We start from the raw sequence: 17,722 nt of genomic DNA on the forward strand, positions 1-17,722 counted from the left end.
CAGGGTGGTGCTTGGTCACATTAAGAAGCCCATAGGCTTCTATGAGGTATCGCCCGCTTTTGCTGGCGATACTCCCCACAGCGAAAACTCTGCGGACAGGTTTTCCTGCATATCAAAATGCGGTAAAAACCCTGATAACAGGGTTTGGGTGGGATGCGCTAAAAAATGAGTCAGTTAAATGGGTAAAAAATTAGTCAGTTAAATGGGTAAGTGTTAGTATGTGTCACCCATTATTCTACCTTAAATAAATCCCGCCCATACCCTGATAACAGGGTTTTTACTGCATGTTTTGCTTAGTGCATCCCGCCCATACCCTGTAATGTCTTCTTACTTTTCATGTGCAGCCTCAGCCTGGGTATGAGTTGTGAATGGATCCTGCCGCTCCGTCTTCTGCATAAAGTCACTCACATGTTACAGTTATGTTTTTGGGCATATTTATTAAACAAATGTTGTGGGAAATTAGCCAAAAGTTTTGCTGCAGATAGCAAATATATCACTGGCAGAGGGACTATTGGGATCCCACCAGCAACCACTGGTGTATGTACTATCATGCAGTATGTATGCTGCATGAAGTAAAGTGATCTCTGATGCGATCACTTTAGTTCACACATTGCTAGGATGGACTCCCATCCCATCAGAGCACCTGACCCCTGATGTGAATTTTCATACACCTGGACAGAAATGAGTAAGGGTACACATCTGCTCACATGGTAGTGCGGGGATTCGGGCGGCGGGGGGCGTGCATGCGGCGGGGCGCCGTTTACTGCTCGCTAGGCTGAAAATAAATGAAGCCTAGAGAGCAGGTCTGAATAAAGCCCTTGATTACACAATTAGCAATTGTACTTTTACGCAGTTCACATTATAAGCAATTCTACCTGTTCTTCAGAGGTAAATATCACGATGACTCTTTTCTAACTAATCTTATACTAGATCTATGGAGCCATAAATCATATTCCAAGTCTTCTTTTTATTTAAACCTTGGGCTGTGTTACAGAGTCCAGGCACTTTGAGATACTAAGGAAATTGTTGATTTTTTAACCCCTGCATGTCAATATTTCCTATGGCAGAAACTGCAACTGTTCTAACAATAAAATACTGAAAATACTATACAGTAGCAAATGTTACTTACAGATCATGGATTGTTTACGGCAAATACTGCGGCTATACCGTTTTTGTTACCATATGGAAGAAAAGTATTACATATCTGTGTAAAACACCACTCAACTGACATTTGTTTAAATAATGCAACTTTATTAAACAAAATCCCAAAGTTATTTTTACACTAGAATAATTTACCTAAATACCATGACTGTAGTTGATTTGTAGATCCTGTACATTCATTCTGACTGTAATCAGGTAAGTTTGGCAGAGTGTATGGTTACATTTCTCACTTCTCTCATTTACTTTTTTATTTTTTTTATTTTAGAATTTTATTGTGCTTTTTGCTCTAATATGCTATTATGGAAAACAATAGTAGGATATCAAAGTTGTTACAGCATTTGATAGAGCATGTCGACACCTACTTTTACACTAGGAGCATTGTATTGCAGATTAAATTACACCTAGAGGTTTTCATCTAGAAAACACTGGTGATCATGTCAAAAACACTACTTCATGTCACCAGAGTTAGCCCTAACCAATTTGATCATTTAGACAAGATTTTGGTTTGCTCCCCCAAAGTTCCACCTCTGACCCAGTACCTCTGACCGTGTATCCATATCCCAGCACATCACCCATAACCCAGATCAAAGCAGACTGATACACCAATTTTTTTTCACTCCATAGCAATCCTCATCCACAAATTAAACATTTTGTTGCCCTATGCCAGCAAGAGCATTGACACCCTCATTCCTCCTTTTTTAAACAGGGACAGGGCACACACCCAAAAAAGGGGGTCTTTCTGGAAAGGAGCGTTGCCACACAATTGTACCAGAAATTCAAAGTACGCCACAATGTGGTGCAACCTTATGTACATTACATATTATGAGTCCCTTATTAATGTTATATCACACTCTAATGTCCCTTATTCATGTTACGCCATACAGCAGTACCCAATCTTATACATGTTAAACCTCACATGTCACCATTATTCACATTATAACAACCATATGGCTCCTTATTGACAATACACCACGCTGTATTGCTCCTTAATCACATTACACCACACAGTAGTGCCCTTTATACGCATTAAGCCACACAGTAGTGCACCTTATACAAATAATGTCACACAGTATACACATAATGCCACACTGCTATATAGTGGCCAGATTAGGACTAGAAATAGGCTCTGACATTGAAAGCACCCAGGCCCCATCTCAGCGTCAGCATAACTCTTGCTATAGACTCCTCCTCTCCATACTATTTCTCACTCCTCTTACCTCTTAGACTTTGCTCTAACAAACATATAAGGGTACATTATTATCTTTATTAAAATACATGTGTCAGACATTTGGTATTTGGTTGGTTCTGTTAGGTTAAGCTGGCACTTCATTGGTGTGGGTCACACACAAAGAAAATGGAAGGCCAAGCTCTAAGTTTAGCAGTAGAGGATTAGATATTGTACTCAATAGGAATTTATTTTAAGCAGGAGTACTGTACACCAAATCAGATCCATAACTACACATTTTGGTGCTCTGTGTTTATTGGTCCTCCCCCCCCATATGTCTTTGGTAGGGAAAGTGCCCACCAAAAACAAAGGGTTAGGGACATGACCACACAATAGTACCTACAATTCAAATTCCACCACACAGTAGTTTCCCTTATTCACATTACATCTCACAGTAATGCCCCATTATGCATCATATTATGCCCCCCCCACAGTAATGCCTGTTGCACCATATTATGCCCACAGTAAGGTCAAGACAACACCATGCTTTAAACTTGTAAGTTAGTCAATGGTGGATTTGTTCCTGCTCATTATCAGGGGATTTATATGCAAAATGCGATATGAGATTGTTACTCACGTGTTCTGGAAGAGATGGAGAAGTTCAGTCCTTTTGCAGCAAATAGACTGTAGATAATTGGGACAGGTACAGATGTGATTTCGGTATTGTGGCAATAAAAGGCTTTAACATTTGCCCATGCCTTGTTTTCACTTGGTAAACACAGCTTGAAACTGTTCTGTAGTATTTTAATAGTTTTATTAAATGCTTGACCCACCAAAAACAGAACAAGCAGGGTTTATGGGCCTTTATCAGTTAGAAAAAGTGAAATGTGTGACCATTGTTTAATTTAAAGGTGGTTTTATGACTCCACAATATCCTCTTTCAGTTTAGAAACGTTGTGGGTATTTTGGGGGGAATCCTGCTCCTTTCAATGTCTAACAACCAATTAGTGGCTTTCTGGGAGGCTCCATGCTCCTACTAACATCATGACATGCTACATCTCACATATAGCTATGGTTGCCATAATATACCATTAATCCGCGACACCTATATTCTGTGACTGATTAAAACTAGTGCAGGCTTGAAATTAGCCAGGTGTCCCGTATTAAAGGGATATTGTGGCATCCCTACATATAGCTCTCTCCTCACTATAGCCGTGTACACATGGGGCGATTCATTTAAGCGATTTTGACTACATAGTCAAAATCGCTTAGAATGTGTCCCAGAATCGGCCTGTGTGTACACAGCGGCGGTAGCGATGGGCGGCCCCAAAGTCGGCCAAATAGAGTTTATATTATTAATATTTTGACTAGACACGGCTGTGTCTATTTGGCTGTACTCACGGGCTGCTGCTGGGGATGGCCGCCGGGAGATTTTGACTAAGCAAAAATCACTTAGTCAAGATCTCCCTGCTACAGCCCATGTGTACACCCCTTAACACAGCTATACATGGGGATTGATGCCTGTCACTAAGCTAAGGACACCCTGAATGGAAATAAAGCAAAGGTGTTCTGACCTAATCCAATCCTAATCCCCCCCATTAGTGCCTAAACCCAAGACCCCCCCCCCCCCACAGCCTAACCTTCCCTCCTTATCCCACTCTTTTTAGTGCCTAACCCTAAAACAACTAGCCCCCATCCAAATTCTACGACACCCCATCATGCTTACGATCATGATTCCGTCATCAGTATCTCCCCTGATGCCCTACACATAATAATGTCTTGGTTATCATGTGTCTGTGTGGCAGAAAAGTAAGCCTGTAAAGTCTACTAGTTCAGGGACTGATGTGAATAACTAAACATTGATAATTTGTAGGCATTACAGAAAGGATAGTACATACAGCATAGGTGTGCGCAGCACATTTTATTAGGGGTGTGCCTAGCACCACCTATTGGGCATGTATAATACTGCCCATTGGGTGTGTCTAACAGCACCAATCAGGCATGTCTATCATCATCTATTGGCAGTCGCTACAATAGAAAATGTCTCTCAGCCACACCATAATCTCCTGCCTATTTCAGTTTTAATGGATGACACAGGTATGTAGTGATATGACAATGGTCTGGTACAAGTAACAATGCAAAACACACATAACTGATTGATTGGCACTTGAAAAACAGTTTTAAAAAGCAAAAGTCTTTGGTAAAAGGTATTGCTGGTAGTGCTAGCGGCAGTGTAAGGGGCAGTATGCCCGACAGTCGGGATTCAGACGGTCAGTACTTGTGTTTCTAGCAGGGGAACAGCTATCAGCCCTGTCTAAGGTGAGTTTGGTGAGAGATCATCATTAGGATAAGCTTGGTTCTAGTTACCTAATCTGAGTCCATTGCGAGGTTGAAGTAAGAATGAAGGACATTTGTGATCCAATGTACACATTTTTACAAGGGCCCACACATACAGCTTATTGGTAAAATAACCCATATCCTTTGAGTTTTGACAAGTGAGGTACCACGTTACCACCCATCCCCAGCTGATGGTCCCCACATTTGCAGCTGTGCCCCTAGCTACTGTGATTGTTATCCATTCACATTGCCAATTTTAGGTGTTACATCTACATCCATGGTTGGTACAATTATAATTATTCAGGGCTGTGTTGTAACATACTGTAGGTAACTCTTTAGCCTACAGCCAGGAGAGATCTAGCTGAGCAGCAAGGGCTGACATAAAATGGCTTCCCCATAGCAGGCTGCTGAAAGATGGCTACCGTTGACTAAAGGGTAGCCAGGATTCTCAGGAAACAAAAATGGAGAAAGGGGTGGTTCTTATTAGGGTACCAAACATGAATAGGTAAGTAAGGGACACTACTGTTTGGCATAGCATGACAAAGAGGGTCTATTGTATGGCATAATGGAAACAAGGGTAACTACTTTATGGTATAATGTGAACAGGGGACACTACTGTAACATAATGTAAGGGCATTACTGTGGCTTAGGGGGTATTCAATCTGTGCTGATTTTTCTGACAGTTAAAAAATCTGCACTTTTACATTCAACCTATTTGATTCAAGTGCCGATTTTTTGACTGTCAGAAAAATCAGCACTGTTGGAAAAAACATGGATTGGCAAATTAATCCACCTGTTTTAATCGAAAATGCATCCTTTTTTGACTGTTTTCTGCCAATTCAGATTGATTTTTTAACAGGTTGAACCTGCATCGGCGGAAAAAAAATTGAATAGGAATGTCCAGATTTTTCGACTAGCCCAAAAATCCAGACATTCCCCCATAATATGAATAATAGGCACTACAGTGTGGCATGTAATTAAGGGGCATAATTGTTTGGCATAACATGAATAAGTGGCACACTGTCACGTTTCCGGTAGCACCGGCTGGAGTGAAATGGAGGCTAGGTGCTTTGATATATGGTTTTTGAATAGACGACAGAAGGGAGGACGGCAATTGGATAAAAGAAAAACCAGTTTTAATAAAGATACTATGGTACAGAAGATGAGGAATGGCACAAGGATAATACTGTAAATAATGAGTAAACAAAGTCAATGATATGCAATACTTATTGTAGAGCTTGCAGGTGATTGGGATGAAGAGATGACTTGACTTGAAGGTTTGAAGAAATAAATGAAAACTTGAAGAATTGGATGATTGAATGATTGAATGAAAGATTGGATGGTTGGATGATTGTATGATTGGATGATTGGATGGTTGGATGATTGGAAGAATCCGGGAAGGGTATGCTGACAACCCTAATAGCTAACCAGGAGGGATCGCAGAGTAATAACCGTCAGGCTGGAGAAAGGATGACCCCTTTGGGGGGCTAACCTTGTCCGGTCCGTTAAGGCGGCAGCAGGGGTCTGCGATGTGATGGTTGAAGACAGCGGGTGTAACAGGATACCAGATAGAGTCTCTGGAACTAGAAGTAGCAGCGCTACCAGCAGCAAGGAGAGTCAGATGCCTAGCATAAGGACATCATTGTACTGACTGCTGGTTTGGCCAAGCAAGTCAGTATTTGAAGGGAGAGCTGCACTGTGATTGGTTGAATGGAAATTGGCAGTGCAGCCTGATAGGAGAAACCAACAAGATGGCCGCCGCCAGGGGGGGCAACAGGTTTCTGAAGCAGGAAGTGTGTGCAGCATGCACCAGCCAGCGTGTCCAGCCAGACCCAGACAGGACACAGAACACTATGGCAACTCAGGCCCCACGCCGTCCAGGCCCCGCATGTCACCGGTGCGCACGCTACCACTATCACCATGAGATTTACAATTTCTTATATAGCACAGCAGATTCCGTAGCGCTTTACAACTGATGACAACACTGAAAGAACAAACTGGGTAAAATAGACAGACATAGAGGTTGGAGGGTCCTGCTGCACGCTGAATAAGGTGTACTACTCTGTGGTTTATTGTAAATAAAGGGCACTACTTAGTGACATAACATGACTTGTGTGCACTACTGTTTGGCATTACGTGAGTAAGGGCACTACTATGTGGCATAGGGGGAGCTGAGTGTGCTATGTGCAGCATTCTAATTCTGGGCACTAAGTGTGGCATAATCTGAATTGGGGCATTATATTACACTATATATAATGTAACATTGTGATTCTAATATTACTGATGTATATGTAACTGTATACATCAGCTTCATCGATGTGTCCAAACTTTTGCCCATCTTGGTCAGCACCCCAAAAATCATCCTAGGGTTTTGGAGTCTATCCTATACCATTGATATTATAACAACCAATAACCATAAAGTAATAACACAAAATATATTTTGCTGACCAGGTTGATACTTGCTGTTCTGATGAGGAAACTTGAATATATTGTTGTTTAGGACAGTCTACATACACCAACAACTACTAATTACTGGACTGAAACTGTTCAAGTTAAGAACTCAGTTAACCGGTGGTTCCCAAACTTTATTAAATCACAGTGCCCTAGAGTATCAGCATTGCGTTTTAAGGCACCACGCAAAACAAAACAAAAAATTAAATTTGGAAAAAATATTTAATAAAGTAAATGGGGAACCTATCATACTTAGGTTCAGCCAGGGCCGCCGACAGGGGGGTGCTGTGGTTACAGCTGTCCCGGGCCCCGGCCTCTGGAGGGGCCCAGCAGCTGCCTCCAGCAGCACGGATCACCCTCCCCCCGCACCCCGCCACCGGGCCTCCCCAACCCGGCAGCCTGCAGAGCGCCAAGCCTAGGACACAGAGGGGCTTGGCGCTCTGCACGCTGCACTGAGCAGTGTGCACTCCGGTCCGTGAAGGAGGGAGATAGAGATGCCGCCGCTGCTGCTGGATGCTGGTAAGTAATGGGGGTGGGGGGCGGCGTGCATGTGGGCGGGGGGTGCTGTGCCGCTGGGGGCCCGGACTGAAGGTCAGTCCCGGGCCCCAACATTTCTAGTGGCCTGGCCTGGGTTCAGCTATATGGTTATTCACAGTTGTGCTCCTGATTGTCCACATTTATTTTTGGTAGCCACTAGCACTGCTTTTGCTTATTACTTTGACAATAAATACATTTCTCATTCCCTGCACCACTACAAAAGCCTTGCAGCACCCCAGGGTGCCTAGGCACACAGTTTGGGAACCCCTGCATTAAGAAGATTTATTAATCTGATATATATAATGGCATCTACATAAGTATAATTGAATGATATTTGTGTGTATGTGTGTATGTATGTGTGTGTGTGTGTGTGTGTGTGTGGATGTTCCACAATAACTCTTGAACTCTTTAACTAATTGTCTTCAAACTTTGCACACTACCTTATCATCTTAAGGAACAATCTAAGCAGGGCCGGTGCTAGGGTGTTCGACGCCCCCGCCGCAAACTATAATTTTGCACCCTCCTACAAATGGGAGAGGCAGTGTGTAACACTCAATAGATGAAAGGCAAAAATCCTAATGGGGAGAGTCAATGGGTGACAACCAATAGTTGGTGACACTGGGAAGAGACAGTAAGTGACATGGAGAGGGAGAAAGGAAGGAGAGGGTGATATGGAGAAGCAAAGTGTGATGGGGAGAGGTAGAACACATTCACATGCCACTCAGATCACACTACAGGCCTCCACATGCCACTCAGACCACACTAAAGGCCTCCACATGCCACTCAGACCTCACTACAGGACTCCACATGCCACTCAGATCTCACTACAGGTCTCTACATGCCACTCAGATCTCACTACAGGCCTCCACGTGCCACTCAGACCACACTGCATGCCACTCATATCTCACTACAGGCCTCCACGTGCCATTCAGACCACACTACAGGCCTCCATATGTCACACTACAGGCCTCCACATGCCACTCAGACCACACTACAGGCCTCCACATGCTACTCAGACCAAACTGCTGGTCTCCACATGCCAATTAAACAACACCACAGGCCTCAATATGCCACTTGGACCACGTCATGTCTACCGCACATGCCTCCACAAACCATCACATACAATTTTGTCCTTCGGCCACAACAAATACTCCCGTCCAACAACAAATACCACATTCCACAAATAATACAACATGGAGCCTCCCATCATCTTACAACAAATAGAATACAAACCCATCCTTCATCCCACCACAAATACAACACAGACCCTCACTTCACCCAGAACAAAAACTGGCACCCCCAATTATAAAAAATGTCCTTGGTCTGGTGCCCTTTAAGTAGTATTATGTACAGGATCAAAGTAACGTCACTCTCTGCAATTATATATATATATATATATAAAATTATTAATAGTAGAGTGTGCTTACTTGCCATGCTTCAGTTTAATTTATTAATCTAGCCACTGGCCATGGATGGTGGGAGGGGAGGCATGGGCACACATAAGGGGATAGCAAATGTATGAATGGGGAAAGGAGCAAAGGGGTGGGGGGGGGGGGGTGGCAGAGGTACAGATTACAGATGGCATAGGGAGAAGTGAGAAGTATCATGATACACATATAGGGGCTCAGTTGTAGAACATAAAAAAATGTGCAGACTGTAGGAGAGTGAGCAGAGGTATGGCAAATGGGACTGCATAGAAGGGGGGTAGGTAGAAGCAGAGGCACAACTGGGGAACTTGTTCTGACTCTGCACTCTAGCAGAGGAAGCAGGGAGCAGAACGGAGGATCTGTAGAAAAGGATCTGGGGACGGGGCAACATGTGGAGGAGTGAATGAAGATAGAGAGAAACCTGCTGAGCTAGTGGGACTGGAGATTTAGGGGGTATAGGTAAAAACCGGATCAGGACAAGACCCCCGGACAGCCGGACCAGACATCAAAATCTGCAGTCCGGAGCTTGTCGCGTCCGGTCCAGGGGGTGTCCTTTCCGGGGGGCTGCCTGTGACACCTGTCACCAGGGAGTGGAGGAGGGGGAGAATAAAGCCTCCCTGTATGGTCCGGGCATGTAGCAAAAACCGGACGGTCCAGACCACACGGGGAGGCTGTAATCTCCCATTCCCCTTGTCCCTGATGATAGTTATCATAGGGACCCCCCCGGACAAGACACCCCCCAGACGGGACACCCCCCCGGGCCGGACACTACAAGCTCCAGACTGCAAATTTCGTTGTCCAGTCCGGCGGTCTGGGGTTTAGTCCGGGTCCGGTTTTCACAGTCCTAGATTTAGGTAATGCTCCTGTGACTCCATAGTGGGGAAGGGACACATCCTGGCAGAAAGGACAGAGAGCACTGAGGAACAGGTTACAATCAACAGCTGCAGCGGGGTACCTGTGTTAAACACTGTACTCCCACTCATTACACCTACCACCTGCCTCTGCAGTCAGTCCATCCTCTTTTAGCCTTTCTGGCTCATTGTAAAGCATCTAACCACACCTCAAGTAACACTGTCTGCCTCTGAGGGGATAAAACAGCCTGGGATCTCTCCTTCACTGCTTTAGCTTGCTGCAGCCTGTCAGCTGTTTTACAGGCACAACAAGTAGCAGGCACAGCGCCTGTCCAGGTTGGCGCCTACCTGCATTGCAGGCTCTGCTTAGTGGGTAGCGCCGGCCCTGAATCTAAGTTCGAAGATGGGTTAAATCGGACAACCCCTAAGGGTGCTGTCATAAGGGTCCATGCTATTTCTATTGTTTTCATGCATTGTGATATGTCATTGAAAAGCTTATGACTTTCTAAATACAAACAGGGCCTCTGAAAAGTGTCGTGGCCAATGGGAGAAGCGTGGCCAACGGGGTGTGGTCACACCCCTTTAAATAAAATTTGCAGGGGGTGCAGCTATGGCACTTAGCAATGTGTGCTGAGCCGGGGAGAGAGGCTGTGCTGCTGCAGTAGCCTTTGCTCTCTACTCCCTATGCCTAGTCTCGGCAGCGGGGGAAGTGGGACCCAGGCCCTCCATCAGACCTGGGCCTGGGTAAAAAGTACTGCCCCCCCCCTCTCGACGGTACTGAATATAACACAATAAACAGACTCCTTTAAGTGGACCCTTAACTCCTTGAATGGTGTGTTTTCCAGGGGCACAACAAACCTACCAGGGCAGGTTTGTCCTGCCCCAGAATTAATCACCACAGAAAAGGCAGCCGCTGTCTTCTGCTGCAGCCTCTGCTCTCCTGGGGCTGCTGCTGCCTTCAGCTGCTTGCGGCAATTTGGAGAAATTCAGAGCTGCTTTGGGGGCTCGGGAGCGCTCTGGTGTTCGGGCAGTCAGCTGTTCATCAGTTTGGGCATTTCTGTTTGGACGCCCGAACTCATAAACAGCCAAGCGAGGCCGGACCTCCTCGTGCGACCCTGAGCAGTGACGGGGAACATCGGCGACGGTGCGGTGATGGGGATGATCGGCACCGGGGGGAGAATAAGCGACAGGGGGGATGGTAGTACACCAGTGGTTCACCGCTGGAGGCACCACTGGTGCACCCTTTCTTTACAGTGGCATGCCCTGAAATGTCTCGGGAGAGCCTACTCCTGCACAGCTCAGCCTGAGAAATTTCCGGCCATACCATCGGAGAGATTAATGGCCTATAAGGGTCCATTAAATGAACAACATTTTTACTTTACAAAACTTTTGAGAATTGCATAAGCAAAAATTTCACCCGTCCGTCGGACGGACCTTAAATATATAATGACATAGCTTTTACAAAATCACTTATTTTTTGTTTATATACAATATGGTCTTATTTGTAATGAAGGGATATCAAGAAGGCAGAAAGAGAGATAGTGAAAAAGAGAGAGAGAGAGATAATGAATTACAGATGACAATTATACCTGTATACATAACATACTGTCCTAGAGCTGTGGATGAAGATTCAGCTGTTTTCACTTAACAAATTTGATATTAATGTCTGGTTGCACATGGATTTTATTGTACTTTTGGAGAGTTAATGTTATTTTAGTTGTGAAGGCAGGTAACAGGGCTGGAAATGTGAGCGGTGGTGTTAAGGGGGTACCTTTTACCCACGCCCAGGTCTGCTGGGGAGCCCGTGTCCCGCTCCCCTACCTACTTGCAGGTAGCCGGGTCGTGGGAAGAGAGATGACAGACTGTCGGCTCAGCACAGCCTCTCTCCCCAGCTCAGCGCACGCTGCTCAGTGCTGTGTGCTGAGTTGGTGAGAGAGACAGCTCAGCTGCAGCAGCAGCCTGTCATCCCTCTCTCTCTGTGTAACACAAATTACATTTTTTTCCCACATGGCATAGCCACGCCGCCTCCCGGTGGCCATGCCCCTCCATTTTACCAAGGCCAGACCGACCTGTCAGCACCCCTGGATGTGAGAAATCTTATAAGATCAGTGAGAGAGACAATTATAGCAGGAGAGCAGTGGAAGCGGATGCTGCCATGTTTGAGAAGTGGGGATGAAGAGGATGCATGAAGAGGAAATGTGTGAAGATTGCACTTTATTGCATTTTAATGCAGTTTTGGGACCTTGGGAACAAAACAAAAAATATTAAATTAATTCTTAAAAGGAAATCAATTTTGATTTATGGCTTTATGGCAGGGATGGGGCCAAATTCGTATCGCTAGGAACTATCCTGAATCAGCCACATAGATCCTAAACATATTTGTTGCCAATATTTCAAGGACTTCTGGATAATGCTGACAGATTTAATTATTACATTTATTTACAATATAACACACAGGTTCTCAAACTCGGCCCTCAGGACCCCACACGGTGCATGTTTTGCAGGTTTCCTCACAGATTTGCAGCGAGCCCCGCGAGGGGACGCGGAATACATGTAACATAATCCTTGTCCCCTCGCGGGGCTCGCTGCGCTCGTCACACTTCGGGGTGGCGTGGATAGTGCTGGTGTTTTAGGAACACATTCACACCTGCACAGTCATACAGCTGACACAGTAATGACGACATTTATTAACTAATAATAACTAATTTACTTAACAAATTTGATTAATGTACCATAAATAATTTAAGAACATTCTTTAGTGAAAATTGCATCACATTGCATCACATCACATGCTAGTACTATGCGTTATTGGATTTGACTACGTTTGCATACGTAGCAAATCTGGGCGCCGGGCTAGGAAACCACAGCTGCCTACCCTCCTGCATTCTGCAGGAGACTCCCTGAAATAGCAGCAATCTCCCTCTCTCCCTCATTAGTCTAGCAATCTTCCTCATTTCACCTAGCCCACATTATTTACACTGTTACATTTTTGGGGAAAAAAGGAATGAGAGATAGATACATTTACATTGCAATCATCAGCGCCATTTCCCAGCACTTTACCAAGTATAGTAGCTCTTACTAAACTGCTTTGAGGCTCATCTACATTAGGATACAAGTTATTGATTCCTCTCAGATGTAGCAATACACATCCACGCTTCTAGGTGCCACGTGCACAATCTCTTTTCACAATCTCTCCATATATGGAACAAGACACGCCCTTTTGGTGGAGCATGACACACCCCCTCAATGGGGCGCTGTGAAAAATTCTATTACCAACTATAATCTCCCTGAAACTCGTTTTCAAAAGTAGGCAAGTATCTAGGAAACAAGTTCCTAAAATAATTGTATACATAAGACATGCACAGGCAAGTCTGGTCTGTCTAGGATAACCCAGATGAGGTAATATGAGGCTATGCAGCTGGAACAGGCAGTATGTGAGATAGCTAGTTGTAATCTGCTTGGTATTTGTGTCAAAACAAGACAGTGCAATTGGTTTTACAACTAAGGGGGGCTTTTCAATCTCCGCCGCTATTTCCGATGGGGGAATAGTGGCGGCCGCCTATTTAATGCTGTCTTGTCCAACAGCATTGAAGAGGCAGATCGACAGAACAGGCCCAATTTTGAAAGCTGTCAGGCCCGTTTGTCGATTACGGCCGTGAATTGTTGCGATCACGGACGGATCTCAACCATCCACGGACATGCCCCCTTTTCGCTGATCATGAAGCAGGACATTGAATCCCATCTGGCGATTTCTTGTCGAGCAAAATGAAAACGGGTCAGGGTCACGGCTGTGGGGACAGATTGACAGTCGTGACCTGGGATTGAATACCCCCCTAAATTGCTCCATGTCAGAAAAAAATAACTAAAGCAGCCCATACACGCTGCGATGCGGGCTGTCCGATGTGTGCTTTGAGGTGCGCGCTCCCGCGGCACCTCATCGCACAGTACAAAAAGTATGTGCTTGCACATACTTTTTGTACTTAGTTTTCATCACATTGCATCGCATTGCATGCACAACGTGTGCACAGGCAATGCGATGTGATCCGTGCTAATAAAGCACGGAAAGCACGTCCGTATCTGGGTGTGTATGGGCAGCATTAGCCCTGGATTTTTAGGATCCAAAAAAGGACATTTTTTTTTCAATCCATGTTTTAGGATTTTATAGGTTTTCAAAATGTCAGTTTAGAATGTATGCATTGCATGAAAACAAAACAAAACCATGCAACATATCATTCTGTTTGGAATATTGCGCTTTTATTACAGATGTGCTGTGGCGTCACTTACCCCTTCCACGCCTTGTGGCTTCGGGTTGGGATCATTTGGTCTACAGAATCTTGGTCGACAAGCATTAGGTCAACACCACTAGGTCGACATGGGTCTAGGTCAACATGGGTTTAGGTCGACAGGTCATTAGATCAACACAAGCCTTAGGTCGACAGTGTATAGGTTGACAGTCAAAAGGCCGACATGGGGTTTTCCCCTGTTTTTTTACCTGAATGTCGACACAGTTGACATGGACACAGTTTAAAGTGCACCGCATCTGCTGCGCTCGGCACACTATTTTATTCTCCCACCACACCCTAGTGGATGGTAGGGCATCAAATACGGCCTGTCGGCACATGTCGGCTCAAAAAACAGTTTAAATCCCATGTGGAACTTTTGACTGTCGACCTAGACACTGTCGACCAAATACTTGTGTTGACCTAATGACTTCTCGACCTAAACCCATGTCAACCTTGACCCATGTCGACCTAGAACCATGTCGACCTAGAACCATGTTGACCTATCCCCATGTCAACCTAATTGGGGTTGACCCAATGCTTGTCGACCCAGATGCTGTAGAACAAATTACCCTATCCCGCGGCTTCAAGGAACACGATGTGGATACATGGGAGGGGCATGGCTAAGTGTACTGATCTCTGTCAATACCTCTGGGGGTCCGGGAGATTCTGGCTGCTCCCAGAGACTGTATGTCTGCAGTGCAGACTACAACAATGTGACATTATGTGCATCACCCGGCTCCTATCACTGAGAAGGAGCCCGTACTTTGGGGTAACCCTTCAATGGGTGACACTCTTTCCGGCTGCAGAAATAGGGACACTCATGCGGCGTATGCAAATGAGGGGCGTGGCTTATGCAAATGAGCCATGTCCCCATGCGCACAGCGTCTATTCTGTCAAATTGGGGGGGCTCCGAACTGCCCCCCCCGCAGCGGGACACCTCCGGCTGCGGGTGGGACAGCGGGACATGACCCGGTAATCGGGACTGTCCCGCTGAAATCGGGATTGTTGGGAGGTATGGGGTTCTAGGTCGCCCTGGGCATACATCTCGCTGCTTACACTGCACTGCGAGGCTGTAAAATGAAAACAGCTGTACTGTATATGAATTACATATGAAAACTACTCACTGCACACATCTCCACTTTAAATTTATATAGTTTCAACTTAAGTAACAGAATTAGGTCTTTTTAGGTTCTAACAGTCAAAATAGGTAATTTTAGGCACTAAAACTCAGACTAGGTCAGGGTTGCCCACCCTCCCGGACCTGCAAAATTGCGGGATTTGCAGTACCGGTGGAGGTGGGTTGGTGATGACGTCTGAATCAGGCCCCACTCCCCGAAGTACTGCTGACAAACTTTGAAAGTAGGCAAACCTGGATTAGGTCATTTTAGGTCCTGTAGAAATGAAATATGTTATTCCCTGGTACATAAAACATAAAAGGAAATTACAATTTGTGTAATGGGAAAGGGGGTATTAATACAGTAGGTTAGAACAGTGGTTCCCAAACTTTCTTGACCAGGGCGCACTAGAATATCAGTATTTGTTCAAGGCACTCCTAGTCAAAAAGTTCCTTATGGATAAATAAAAAAAATAAAGTATATTGTGCTTAATGGTCACCCTCAGGTTCAGTAATCTGATAGGGAACATACTGTAGCTGTGATTCTAATTGTCCATACGATTTATGATTGCCAGCGACCAGCACTGGTTTTGCCTATCACTTTGTGCATAAATAGTTTGTTTTGTTTCTGGACCCCCAACCCGGGGCACCCTAGCCTAGGCACACACTAGGTTAGAACCTAAGGGGGTATTCAATATGCCACCGCTATTTCCGACGGTGGAAATAGCTGCCGCTCCCTATTCAATGCTGTCTTTAGCGACAGCATTGAAGCGGGATCATGGTAGAACGGGCCCAACTTTAGAAGCTGTCAGGCCCGTTCTACCGATAACGGCCGTGGATTGTTGCGATCCCGGCCGCAGATAGCCAATCCATGCCCGTTTGCGTGGCCACGCCCCCTTCATGTTGAATCCTGCCTGTCGTTCAGCTGTCGGGCTGACCGCAAACGGGCCAGGATCACGGCTGTCGACAGGGATCGACAGCAGTGTTCCTAGATTAAATACCCCCCTAAGAATCCTGGGCTTTAAAATCGCTTTGAGTTTAAAAGAAGTTTCCACTTCTTTCTATAATGGCAGAATTATGGAAAACAAGGGAGTAGACTTGACTAAAGACACAACCTACCTACAATACCATACCATTGGTTCCATTCTTATTTTTGTACATAACAAAGCTTGTCCCAGAATTAGCACTCCAATGCAGAGTGGATTAATGGCATGATATTAAACCTAATTATCCATTCACAGTTCACCTCAATAGTCAATACACACATTTACCCTATAATATGTTAGCAGCTAGTAGACATCAACAGTACTGTGAATATTTACAGAACATTGGGCCTTATTTTGGTTCACTCTTTCTGACAAAATCCTTCTTAGATGGACAAAACCATGTGCACTGCAGGGGGGCAGATGTAAAATGTGCAGAGAGAATTAGATTTGGGTGAGTTATTTTGTTTCTGTGAAGGGAAAATACTGGCTGCTTTATTTTTACACTGCAATATAGATCTCACTTTGAAGTAAAACCCCACCCAAATCTAATTATATCTGCACAAGTTACATCTGCCCCACCTGCAGTGCACATGGTTTTGCCCATCTAAGAAGGATTTTGTCAGAAAGAGTGAACTAAAATAAGGCCCATTGTTATGATTAATATAAAGGATTCTATAGAAAAGTACAAATTTTGCTTGATTTGTTTGTTTTTTTATTCATTTTTTTTAAGAAAAATGTTGGATAAGAGTAAATTAAATATTGCTTTAGAACAGTGCTTCTCAACCTCGGTCCTCAGGATACCCGAACAGTGCACGTTTTCCAGGTCTCCACACACAATCACAAGTGAAGTAATTAGCCCCACTTGTGGATGTTTTAAAATGCATCAGTGAATAATGAGTGCACCTGCAGGGTGATCTGGAAAACGTGAACTGTTGGGGGGTCCTGAGGACTGAGGTGAGAACCACTGCTTTAGAATATATAACATTATTTTCCTTTCGTACTAATTCCGTGTTATTAATGTTACATTTATAACTGTAAGAAAGTATACCTGGGTTTGTGAAATTGCAAAAAAAGCAAAACCATATTTGTTCTCACAAACTATGGAACTGAGGTCCCCAAATTAACTAAATGAGATGCTTTCAGAAGATTCAGTAATTAGTACAATTGGAAACATTTACAGTGCAGGCACACACACATTAAATCTGATATATTTCTCTTGATTAGTTTAAAAAAAAGCAATGTCATACCAATGTATATTATGGATTTTCAATTGTTGATAGTTCTATAAAACGCTTTAAAGAATTCGCACGCTTCCAGTAAAGGTCAGGATGCTCAAAAGTAGTCATATCATAAACTTTGGGTGGACGGATTTCCAAAGTTGTAATTTGTATAAAGTGTTACTTTGTCATC

Source organism: Crinia signifera, chromosome 9 (assembly GCF_055691185.1).
Source record: "Crinia signifera chromosome 9, ASM5569118v1, whole genome shotgun sequence".
NCBI lineage: Eukaryota > Metazoa > Chordata > Amphibia > Anura > Myobatrachidae > Crinia > Crinia signifera.